Source organism: Rhipicephalus sanguineus, chromosome 6 (genome assembly GCF_013339695.2).
Source record: "Rhipicephalus sanguineus isolate Rsan-2018 chromosome 6, BIME_Rsan_1.4, whole genome shotgun sequence".
Taxonomy (NCBI): Eukaryota; Metazoa; Arthropoda; class Arachnida; order Ixodida; family Ixodidae; genus Rhipicephalus; species Rhipicephalus sanguineus.
Genome location: NC_051181.1, coordinates 150,767,091 through 150,780,320, shown reverse-complemented (window position 1 = coordinate 150,780,320; position 13,230 = coordinate 150,767,091).

Genomic DNA, 13,230 nt, shown 5'->3' with positions numbered 1-13,230 from the left:
TTGTGTGGAAACGGCCCCAATTCCATCTTCGACGTGTTATAGCCACCTCATCTTTAGTGCTTCGGGGCTTTTCTACGGACGCGTTGCAATTTCTTCGACAAACACTTTTTTTCTTCAATATCTGAAGCAAGCGAACGTTCAATCGTGAAGCGAATAATCTGAACGTGTGGTTCCCAAGTGCTCCAGTTCCGTTGATACGCTCTGTAGCTCAACCAGTGCTTCCTCTAAATAGAGGAGGCGTTGGCTAACGCGCAAGTTGCGCAATAAAAAAAAAAGAAAAATTCTGGAGGCGATCCAGACTTAGGTGTGTGGAAGCGGCACTCGCACGTCGACGTCCGTGTGCCCTTGCGTATTCCTTTTGGGTTGACTCTGTGTTTCGTCGCGCTGCTGAAGCGAATCTCAGAGGCCACGTATAAAGAAGCGCGTGTTTGAAATATGTCCCGCTAGGTGCCGCAACGGTGCCAGATGTTCAGTCTTTCAATGAATTCAAATCAAACTTCATTAGTTATCCGGCTAGTTAATTGGCCATTATCTTAAGTCAAGTTATGCTCTGATATATGCGTCCAATATAACTCTTAACTTGTACCAGAATCATCGTTTTCTATCATTTGGGAGACTTTTTATGAATAGTCTTAAAACCGGAAGTAACTGCTCAACTGGAAGTGCTTGGAAGAGGAACAAGAGTGTCACTCGGTGCACTAACCCTTTAAGATGCCGCCTATGAAGAACTGTCTGTAAATGCGACAAATCGGTACAATGTTATTTTAAGGCAATCGATATTATATTGCACCAAAAATAATGCCGTAATACGGTAATTTATGTTTGTTATAGCAATAATTCTTGATTACTTTGTAATTAAATATCTATTTATTATGAAGCCATTCATGCTCTGTTTTTGCGTAGATAGAATGAAATCTCAGGCTAGAAATGTAGTGAAAATTCGTTTTCGGTTCTGCTCATGTTGAGCAAAGAAAAATTATACTTTTGACGTGGGTCACGGGAAGCGGCGCGTCGAACGACTCGTCAAGCATGGTAGTGCCTTCAGCAAAGTGATCATATGCAGCAGTACACTGCAAAATGAAGAACTAAATAAAGACAATTTTATTATGCAGGAGGTTCAATCCATCCAAATCTCAATGTATATTGCTCTTTCTTATCCCCTAGTAAATACAAATAGCAAATAAAAGTGGCGTACGCAATTGTGTACATAGCGTCTCAAAGGGCTAAATATGAAGGTCGCACGTATTTTGCCGCGAGCAACGCGGTAGTGCACCTCCAGTCGTCTCGGCGTTTTCAGCGAAATAGGTGCTCGCAGCCGCTGATGAAAGATGTCGTTCGGGTAACTGGGCGACCCAACAAGTGTTATTGATGAACCTCTGAGTGGCCTCGAAAGACCTTGGTGCCGGAGAAATATCTAGGTTTGTGGTCATCCGGCTTAAAGCGTCCGGCAATCACCGGAGGCTTTGGACTACTTAGAAGTGGGAATTGGCTCTGTTGGGAAAGCCATATATACTTTAAATTTTGTAGTCTGTTCGGCGTTTTCGTTTTGTTTGCTTTTCGAACGCGAGTGTTTCTTTTTTCTAGTTAGTGATAATTTTTCTCTCTCTCTCTCAACGGCAAATGACGTTTTCGAGAGGCTACACTTAGGCGAGTGCAAAAATTGAAGACGCGGGCAGTCTCAGTTGTTAGTTTAGATATCTCCCTTCAAAGCCGATGACATTTACAAGCGTTGGAGATATATATGAGGCTTTGTATCACTTCATTCCAAAGCGTTTATTACACGTATAAAATGCACATCGTTCAGTCTAAGAGATAAGCAGGAATACCTCTTTATGGAGTTAACTTATCTGCATTTTCCGCTTTTTTTTCAATTAGATGTGCGAGTAGGAGAGGTTAGTATCATGTGTGATGAGCGCTACTTCTTCACTCTTAGGCTACCGACGCAGGGCAAATATATCCCTTCTTAAAACACGAACAGGAAAGGCACGCACAGTAAATAGCGAATATTCACTGACTCTAACAAACACGCACATGAGAGGATGAAGTTACAAAGAGGTTGAAGTGTACAGACACTTAGTTTCCATAACGTTCAATCTATGCGTAGTGTCTAAGAGAATACACAAGTTGTAATACAGCTGAAGCTTGCAGTCTGTTTGTGCTCGCATGTACAATCATCAATGCAATATATACAAAGTTATAACATAGGTTGCAATAAGATTAATATCAAGGGTATCTCATAAGCACCATGAACTGGAGCATCTCATCTCTTTTATCTACACAAGCACAGGCCGTAACAGTGAGTAATTTTACCTATAGTCTGAGCTGCTAGGGGTTGTAATGTGTAATGTACCAAGCATGTAAGCACGCTGGGCGTGTGACGTCTGCGTGGCCATGTATCGACAACGAAACATTGCTTTTGCGTTTTTTAATGTGTATGTTTGGAAGTTAGCGGTTCCTCCAGACGGGGAAAAACCCAAAGCGACATCGGCTGGCAGATACCTTTGCCCAGTAAATATTACGAGCATTTCCATTGTTATTGAACGAATCAAAATGGCGTCAAGTACTCTTTTATCAATATACATACACATAAAAGGCAAAGTAAACTTGGTTAACTATCGTTATAGTTGGACCAAACGGCCAGTAATTTATTCAGTTATGTAATCACTCGACTGACTGATCGATCATTGATCTTTCGGAATTCACTTCGAAAGCATCAACACAGAAATGAAACGTCGTAGTGGTTTCGAAGACGTGGGCTGGAATCCCGCCTGCAACAACTTGTCTTTCTCGCATACTAATCGTTTCTTTTTACTTCATGAATTCTACGCTGAAATATAAAAAGTATTGATTTGATGTTTGATTCACTTGAATCTCATTGTGTTTTGGCTCCATTGGATCGTAAAAAAAAAGAAGCAGTACAAGCTCTCGAATCGAAGAGACCAATCCAATCACTGTACCTTCGGAGAAGTACAGCATTCGGAATGCAAGAAAGTGGATAAAAAAAAAGGAAAAAAAACAACGAAGTCGCTGCGCATCGCTGGAACCAAACATTCGAGCTACAGGAAGACAAGCCTAAGGAACACAATATATTCTTTTTTTCTTTTTGAGCTGTCTTCCTAATCAAACAAAGGGCGAGTTTTAGAAATGACAACAAGAAGGAACCGGCTCTCGTTTGTCGAGCTGCACGAACCTGAGTCAACCGCGCTTCGTTTGCCGCGGCACTTCTTTTTTTCTTTGTTTCTCGACGAATTCTGAAGAAGAAAGGCCGGAGCTCGCTGAAAAGAACTCGCTTCCTTCTAAGAGGCTTTATAGTTGTCACTCGCTTGAACAAGAAGCGGTACTTGTTTACCCACGGCGATCAATGTTTACTTACGGGCCGCTTTCTTTGTGGGATTAAGTTCGCCCCGTCCGAAGCGCACGCGCGCTCTCCCTCTACTTTCTTTTGTGCCGTAGGCCTTCCTCACAGAGCTGCGCCGCTGATAGCAACATGTTGTCTCTTATTGCCTCGGTATCGAGCTTTGAACGTCGGTGCTGCCCAATTATTTTTCGGCTTCTTCCATGAATTCGCTTTTAGTTCGAGACAGACTTTTGACCACCGCCCCTTCCAGTATGCGTTCTTTCCCACATTGTATTTTTCTTTTCAGCGTTAACACGGCGCCTAAATTTTTTTGTCTTCCCGGCTTGTTACCGTCGCACTAATCAGTGAACAAACACGGGAAAAATAAAGTCCTCGCTGATGTTGTTCCTCGGTAAAGGCACAAGAAGAGAATCAAATTAAATCTGACCAAGCGCGCGGGCGATGGTTCAACAGGCTGTCTGTCGGATAACTAAATCTGCCTTCGTTAGGACGGCTTTCGCGATCAGCTAGGGTTTTCTTTTTGCAGGGGAGCCGTGCATGTCTGGGCGAAACCAAAATTCGTCCGCATTACGTGCGCAAAATACTCCAACGCATATATGCCATAGAAATTGGGCAAGCCCCACTAATCCCCGCTGGTCAAGTCGTCTGCGGGTAATAAAAACGTGTATGCCACAGGAATTGGGCAAATCTCACTACTCGACGCTGGTTCACTAAAAATGAAGAAGGGAACTCACGGGCGGCAAACACCAATTAATATTTCTGGACAGACGTAACCAGCATTTGAGAAGGACTCTAATGAGCCGTCGGAATTAACCCCGTGATAAACACAGGGGCCGCATGTTTAACCGGCTTACCATCTGTACGAAGTGCCTGTGCGGTGATTTTTTTTTAATTAATTGAGTTGGTCGAATTTAGGGTAGATCGTCTCTTGTTGTTTCATACATGGAATAGCAAAGTTAGCAATAGTTAGGAAATACCCCCCCCCCCCCCCACACACACAAAATATGGCTACGCGGGTGAACCTTTTTGATGTCGACAAAGAATTAAAATACTGTTATACAGCAAACATCTGAGTGGCTAGAATTAAACCCCGGCAATTAACGCTTCGTTAAACTTATTCGCACTCATCTCCCTACTGCTTGAAACCCTCGCGCTTTCATACATGCTGTTAGATAGATCACGACGCTGTAAAAATAGGTGATACGTACATTCGCGCTGAGTATGGTTTGCAACACGGTATACGTGGCAAATTGGCACCAACACTAGACTATGGCACCGACATACGAAAAAATCATTAAACTAACACTTATTAATATTTTTGACCAGTTTAAAATTTGATGATATCACCGTGGAGGCTCGAGGTTCCTTCCACCACAGACGCCCCTGTTGAAACTAATATTCAGCGCGATTGTATGCACCTCGCGTTCAAAAGCGCAGCTGGTTAAACGCGCGAGAGTGCGGTAGTCACGTCTACATTCACTTTCACTACGCCCGCTAACGGGAGTCGGGAAGCAATGAGCCTGGTACGCTCGCAATGCTGTGCGCACCGTCAAAGCCAGACGCGCGCAGTTCTTTTTCTTTCTTTCTTTTTTTTTTTGTATTTCGCGCGATCGCTACGTTCGTCGTTTGAGCGGAACGGAGCCGAGGAAAAACCGAAGTCGACCACAGTCGAGTGAAATAAGTCTTGTAGGAGGAAGGAGCGCAAAGGAGCTACGCCGTCGGGGGTTTCGGAAGTAGGCCCCGGATCAGCCGACTCATTCATGCATCCAAGCGGCAAGTGTGCGGAGAACATAGAGCCCCGGCGGCGGCGCCTGGGTTTTGTGGCAGACGCCTTTGTACGCGTGAAAGAGGGTGAGCGTGTTGGAGGAAGTAAAGATGAATGAAGGAGCGAAAGAGGAAGAAAATGGCGCTGAAAAACGAAGTAAGTCTGCAAGATTATTGGTGGAAACGCAACTGTGAGAGAATAAAGAAATGAATTATTGGAAAAAGGGGAGAGAAGAATAGGAGAGGAATGAAGAAAGAAACTTAAGTTAGAATGACTGGAAGAAGAAAGAAAAGATGTATTAAGGAATAAAAAAAAAAGAAGAATTCAGCCACTTCTACGCCGTGAGAGACGTCGTGCAGCGAAGCTGTAATGGTCATGATGATGATGATAATTTTAGGTAGAAAAAGTCGTCATGATCATTTTGTTTTACTTATTTGAAGAAAAAGTGCCATAATGATAATCATCGTCGTCATCGCGATCATAAAGAGCATCGTCATCATCATCATTTCTTTTAATTTACTTCTTTACTGACTTCTCTATCTAGTCACGTGACCTGCATGGCGGCGGCTACTACTACTACTACTACTACTACTACTACTACTACTACTGCGACGACGACGACTACGGCACAGGGTAGACTAAGACAGCTTCGTTCTAAAAGTAAAAAGATAAAAGAATAGGTGAATACTGAAGGACATAGAGACGCAAATTAAAATAAGATATAAAATATAAATGCATAAACGAAAAAAAGTAATCAAGACATGAACAAATTGAAGAATGGAGAAAAAAGAAGGAAATATGTAAGCATTAGATTACTGAATTAATAAAAGAAAGTAATCGACTGATTGAAGAAGACAGAAAGAAAGTCAAAGAGAGGATCGCGGGCGATACAAAATATAAAGGCATAGGAGGTCCTCCTAAGGTATCTACGCAGGTGAACCGAGAACCAGGTGGCCGGTTTCTTATCGGTGCTACAACTTGCATGGCCGGGAGTAATGGGAAGTCTGCTTTTGTCTGGGCTTCTTCTTTTATTTTTTCCAGTTCCCCGTCTAAATTGAAAGCATCGCGGTTTTAGCCTCGGAGATAGCAAGAGAATAGGGGGATAACGCGCTATTATTCTTAAGATGAGCGGCCTACGCAGCAGGGAATTGAATAAGACCCGTGCATTTTCTTTATCTTTTGTACGGTACTGTTTTTGAAAGAGAATATATGTTTTTATTATAATATCCACAATATATCTCGAGCAATGACGACCCTAAAGTACGAAATAAAATAATAACGACGGCGCATAAGATCGCTTGCCGCCTTGCAGACTCATCAATGTCGGGAGGCCTCTGCCTTTTAGTCGGTCAGGTAAAGGGAAACGAGGGGGGACAAGGTTTCAGGGGGAGTACCATGGATGAAGCAGGAATTGTTTTTTAAAAATAGAAGGATGATGAAAAAAGGAAGACTACAAAGAAAAAAGGAACAAAAGGGTTAAAAATTTTTGCACGTGCCCGAGCTGTGGATCAAGTACCTTTTAATGGGAGTGTCTAGGCAGCCTAAGCCCTAAAAAAAAAGAAAAAAAAGGAAAGAAAGAAAACCTAAAGTTTTGTGAAATGTGGCTTAGGCTATCTTCGTTGCCCTGTTCCGTATCTTTCGGCACTCGTGGAAAGCAGCTTCCACGTGTTCGTGCTGATAAGCTGTATTTATTGTAACTTTCTTTCTTATTGCTGTTTATTCGTGTTTTTTCAATATTGTTCCTGTTTGCTGTCCGACGAGGAATATACGCTTACGCCTAAATGCATACATGCAGTTCTATATTGCACTTAAATAATTAATATTAGAGGCGACCGTAATCCTTGGCATTTGTGTCTGGCACTGGCACTCGCCCGTCAGCGTTCGTGCGCCTCGGTGCATTCCTTTGGGCTAACATTGTGTTTCTTTTCGCTGAAGATGCGGATCTCAGAGGCCACGTACAAAGAAGTGCGTGGTTGGGATCTGCTCCGCCAGGGGCCGCAACGATCCCAGCTACTCACGGGACAACCGTCCGCTCTTTCGGTGAACTCATTCAAATAGTTTTCATTAATTATACGGGCAGTTAATTGGCCCTTATCGAATATAAACGTATGCTCCGACGGCACACGTCTCCAATATAACTCTTAACTTGAACCAGAACTATCGATTTCGTACCAGTTTTATTGCTTAGAAGGATTTTTTCTGGATATTCGAAAAACGACAAGTGATCGACCGGAGGTGCTTGAAAGACAAACAAAAGTACCATCCGTTGCTCGTGCCACTGTTATCAGTGCTGTTATCAGTACCATTTTATGCTGATAGAGGCACCATGGTATGAGACATTTATTTGTGACTACGTATATAAAAAGGCAGCCTTGCACTACTGGTGCCAAGCCTGAAGGAAGCGCGGAGCTGGGTAGCCTTCTTTGTTTCTCTTCGGTTTTCTCTTTCTTTCCTCCTCTCTTTCTTTTGTTTTTCTCTTTTTGTGTTTTTTTTCGTCTTTCCTTTCTCCCTTTATTTCTATTTATAGATGCCCGTTAAAGAACCCCAGGTGCTCGAAATTTCCGGAGCTTTCCACTACGGCGTCCCTCATAATACTATCGTGGTTTTGGGACGTTATTTCTTCCTCTTTTTTTGCTTTTTCTATTTTTCTTCCAATTTTTCCCCTTTTTTGCCTCTTCTATTTATCGCTTGCTTCATATATTTTTCTATTTTTATACGTGGTTTTGCTTGCGTTACGCCAAGCGACGACAACATACGACAGCCCGGGCCCCTAAAGTGCTCCGCACGTTTCACCATCAAGGCGCTCGAAGAACAAGAGGAAGAAGACTTCTCCTCGGCTCGAGCGCGCGCTCAATATGCTACAAATGGCTATGTTGTTCGTGGTTTTGCCTGCGTTACGCCAAGCTGCGACAGCATACGATGACAGCATACGACAAGCCGGGCCCCTAAAGTGCGCCGCACTTAAAACATATCCGAAGCATTCTGGCAATTACCGCGAGAAAAGCAGCTTGTTACGCCATAAGCGTCTCCGTGTTCTCCCATTTGCGCATTTATTCGACAGATTGCAACGCTCATGTTGACTGTGTAACGCTTGATTTTTCTCTTAGCCGTCTACATGGTGACAAGTGACACCAAGTGGCCTATTATCTCATATTGCGTCAGGCGAATCGATTGCGAGGCGAATCGCAAAAAAAGAAAAAAATTAATGATTTCTTGAAAGGCCGTTTAGGCCACGAAACGTGACTGTGGGTCGTTTTTCCAGATAAGCATAAAACAGGCTTGAAATTTTGTAGTATATTCTATATTTATTGAAAAGCGTACGGCATTGAGTACGATTAACTGTGGAACAAACTTAGAGGAAGAAAAAGAGTTTAGGTGGCAGTTTACATCTGATAAGAGCTCGTGTTTGAACTCAATGAAATTTAAGTGAGGATCGCTGGGCGACGAAAATTGGGTTGATAAAGATTTCTTGCTCAGATGTTGAAGTAATGGACCATCCTTGTCCTTCACGTGGTGGCTGTGTTCAAATATGTTCAAATGTTAGCACAAAGACATTCGAAAGTGATCGACAAGCCTTTATGCGCTATCGCGGACACTATGAAATTGACCGTCGTGGCGGCTCTGATATTTTTTTTCGAAATACGGCATTGCTGATTGGCTTAAAACGACAACGTTGTGGAATTAGTTAACATGGCGGAATTTCACAATGCCCACATAGAGTAATCTTTATCTATTTGTATGCGCCGACTCTGCATCCAAATGACAAGGCACACACGTACATGAGTACTCATTTACATGGTCCAGGGTCTGTTTGCCTGATCGGTTATCTATTGCACTTATATTTGCTTCTATTTTCATGTTTTCGAGGGTCCTTACTCTGCGCTCATAATTTTACCCCACAGCTCTCAACTATCAACCGGAGAGGTCATTAATGCTGGCACGGCCATAATTAAAAAAAATAGAGACGTTGTAACATGCGAATGAAACAGGAAAGCGTGCCGTCTCTCAAAAAGCAAGCACTGACTTTGCGGAGAAGACGATCGACGCTTTAATGGGACGCGAGTATGAAAAGAGGAACACCATGTTATATTATGCAGATTAGGGGGGGACCCGGAAAAAATCGGGCTCGAGCTCAGACTGGTGCAAATCTCCCGATCACACTCTCTCTCTCTCTCAAAAAAAAAAAAAAAGTAGGCAGCTTATGGAAGCTACTGGGAGGAAGAAGAGGAAAAGATTGAAGTACGATGCGGTTGCAAAATGTTGCCTTCTGCAACCTCAGAGCAGACGACAAAGCAAGTAAACGGCGTCTGCGCAGAATTTAAAAGGAAATAAAGTTGCCGTTCCTCTTTTAGAGCTTAATGAATGCGCTGTGGAGAGATCGGAGAATGAAGGAGGAAAAAAAAATAAACGCGTAAGTAGGCTGAGGAAGTGAGCGAGGATGAAATAGGCAGAGTGAATGAAGGAAGGGTGAATGAAGTTTGGGTAGTGTGCAAGAATCTTTTTGCTCTTTTTTGACGCTGGAGAATGACACGGCTAGAAAAGCAGCAGCGGTAGCTTTGGCGGCTTTGGCGGCGACAGAAAAACAAATACGGCTCCCCTGCTTTGCATTTGCACTCGCAACACGGGCGTAATTAGGAAGCATTAATCAGCCGGCGAACACGGCCAGGCGAGTGTCTAGCGGCGCGGCCCAAGAGCGGCTGCTTTTGTTTGCGAAATCCTTTTGCAAGGGCACACTCGACGTAGCCGCCATGCGAGTTCGGTTCAAGGCTGTAGAAGCTCGAATTTTTTGTTGTTATTTTTTCCCATTTAGCGTCAGCTCGTCGACCAATCCTGCAGTCACGAAACGAACGGTTCGATTTTTTTTTTCGCGTCGTTATTTTCCATTAGACTCCTTAGGACACGAAAAGGATTCCGATTATCGGGTTGAACTCGTCTGAAGTAACGATGGCAGTGATGGCTTTAGAACTACGCCGAGAGACGTTATCTTCGTTTTGTAATGAATTTGGTACGTGATGAATATATAAATGAAATGGGATATGAAACTGATTAAATAACAACTACAACTTGGGATGGCATAAAACGCCTACTGTTTGGAGTGCGTAACAATAAAGGGGAGCCTCTGTGCTAAAAGATTGACAAGCCCTTCTATCGGGAAAAGGCGGGCATGCGAAGCTTCCTGGCCTACTTTCTTTCTTTCTTTCTTTCTTTCTTTCTTTCTTTCTTTCTTTCTTTCTTTCTTTCTTTCTTTCTTTCTTTCTTTCTTTCTTTCTTTCTTTCTTTCTTTCTTTCTTTCTTTCTTTCTTTCTTTCTTTCTTTCTTTCTCATTGCGTAATGCTCACTCATAAGTTTCCTTCCTCCATGCTCGGAATTGGACGTTCATCCATGTGCTCAGCAGCGCAACACTTCAGTTCCTACAAGAAACAACGACTGTTATGCGTTTCCTATTCAGGCAACAATGAAATGTGGCAACGTGAGATGACAAGCGACCTCGATAAAAAATCAGATTGCCGTATCAGAAACGGCCGATCGCCTACGAGCCCACGATCGAGAGGCGTCAGTTATTGGAAAACGGCGCATACAAATACGCAATGATAGGCGCACCTTTGAGGGCCGCATTTCTGTACGCTCGCCGGCGCCGGTCTTTTGCATACGATGCCGCCACCGCCACCGAAATCTGTAACTCATAAGAAGCGTCGCTTGGAAATTTTGACTTCTTATATACGAGCTGAAGCCTAGGGGGTATTTCGCAAGAACAGTAGTCTTGATAATGAAACTGAACGATACCACACTTTTACCGCTTGTAGGGAGCACCGCATTCCAAGAGCTTGTCTCAGAACGTGGGTTTTGTCGGCACCGCCTCCGAGATGAGGAGCTTTCAACATCTCGGAGGCGGTGTGCCGGTTCGCACGCCTTTAAGACAACAACCAGGTGCACGGATCGTCCGCTTAGGTACTGTTTTAAGAATAATGTGCATGAAACTTAGTGCCAGCCCTGCGACTTAGCCGATGCTTAGTCAGTGGTATCTACTACTGACTCATAAGCAATAAGGCCAAAGCGAAGTTCTGTAGTAGTAGGCCTTTAAGGTACGGGAGCAGAAAAAATTTTGTTTATGACCCTTTATTTTGTTGCTAATGCAGACTTCATTTAAACGTATCGCTATACGAAGTTGTGTTCTTACGTAAGTGTTAATATCGTTACCAAAGGCAACACGACACAGTAAGCTTAGATGGGAGGGGGGGGGGGGAAGGGTTGTTAAGAAGTTTGACTGAAAAAAAGAGTGGGGAAGTAGAGAACAAATGAAGCTAAAAGATAACAATAGTAAATATGTGTTCTTTTTTTTGGGGGGGGGGGGGGGGGGGGGGTAGGGCGGGGTGCTGTGGTGTAGGATATATACGTATAATGCACAAAACAGTGAAACGATGAAGCGCAGTGAAGAAATTACGAAGGGAAGAAAAAAAGAACAATAAAAACGACAAGTTCGTGTTCTCTCATAACTCAATTAACTCGGAGGACTTCATTGTGAAAAGGGTTGATATGGGATTCTCTCAAGATATGAAGTGAAAACGAGTTTGTTATGGCACGTATACAAAACCGCTGGAAAGCGCCGCCACGGCCTTTTCTAACGCTACTCATCATACCTTGTGTAAAAATATAGAAACAAGGGCACGGTCAGAAATCTTCAGAGAGTCATTACTAGGAGAATGAGCTATCCATGACGGCGACGACAGGATAAATAAATATACACAAAATGAGGAACTCGCTGCGTCGGGGAGTCTCTTAAAAGTGCCGAAAAATAGCGCAGGCCGAGCTTGTTATCGGCGTCGCCGGTTGGACGCGCCGAGCGGATCCGGAAATGAGGACTCAGAAGCAGCGGCTCCTTTGTTTTGTGCGGCCTCGAAGCTGGCGCACGGCCTTCTTTGTTGCGGCATCTGTATCCTCTTCCCTTCCCGTCGTGCCCGTGGTTAAGCGAGCTGTGGTGCGAGCCCTACGTTACTACGACGGCGATTCGAGCCCCGTGTTTCAAAGCTCACCACGAGCGGCGCTCGTCCTTCTTGTCAGCTGAAGTGACCTTAGTGTCAGCTCGCCTACGCGCGGCTTTCGTCACGCTGCATCAGTGAGTGAGTGAGTGAGTGAGTGAGTGAGTGAGTGAGTGAGTGAGTGAGTGAGTGAGTGAGTGAGTGAGTGAGTGAGTGAATGAGTGAGTGAGTGAGTGAGTGAGTGAGTGAGTGAGTGAGTGAGTGAGTGAGTGAGTGAGTGAGTGAGTGAGTGAGTGAGTGAGTGAGTGAGTGAGTGAGTGAGTGAGTGAGTGAGTGAGTGAGTGAGTGAAATAACTTTATTGGAGGTCCGGCGAGGCCATCGCGCGAGAGAATGGACGGGCAGACTGATAAAACCTTTGTAGTTGGTTGTCGCAGTGAAAAGGTGAAGAAATGGGGAGCGAAAGAACAGCCTGAAACCGAGACGTGGGTACAGTGGACCTTTATAGAAACGCACGCAGTGGCACTTTTAAGGATCGGAGCTTGCAGTGTCGAGGACGCTTCGCGTAAGGCTTTGCTTCTTAGAGTGCTCTAGCTCTTGTTCTCGACAGTTCAAATTGTATAGCCTGCAGCGTAAACTGACATAGATAGATAGATAGATAGATAGATAGATAGATAGATAGATAGATAGATAGATAGATAGATAGATAGATAGATAGATAGATAGATAGATAGATAGATAGATAGATAGATAGATAGATAGATAGATAGATAGATAGATAGATAGATAGATAGATAGATAGATAGATAGATAGATAGATAGATAGATAGATAGATAGATAGATAGATAGATAGATAGATAGATAGATAGATAGATAGATAGATAGATAGATAGACGACGCACTGAGATCAGCCTGAACTGCAGCACTTCTGCTTTTGCTCTGTATCCTATGATTCTGTATAACGAGGCAGCGAGATGTTCATAAATTATGGTGAGGACAAGGAAATGAATACATGCATGTGCATTTTACACAACGCGCCTACCTGTCTGCTGCGCGAGGCTCTTGAGGCACATTAATTAGTCTCTATTGTCTTCGTGGCATTAATATTATCATTTGATCTTTCTGGTCTCA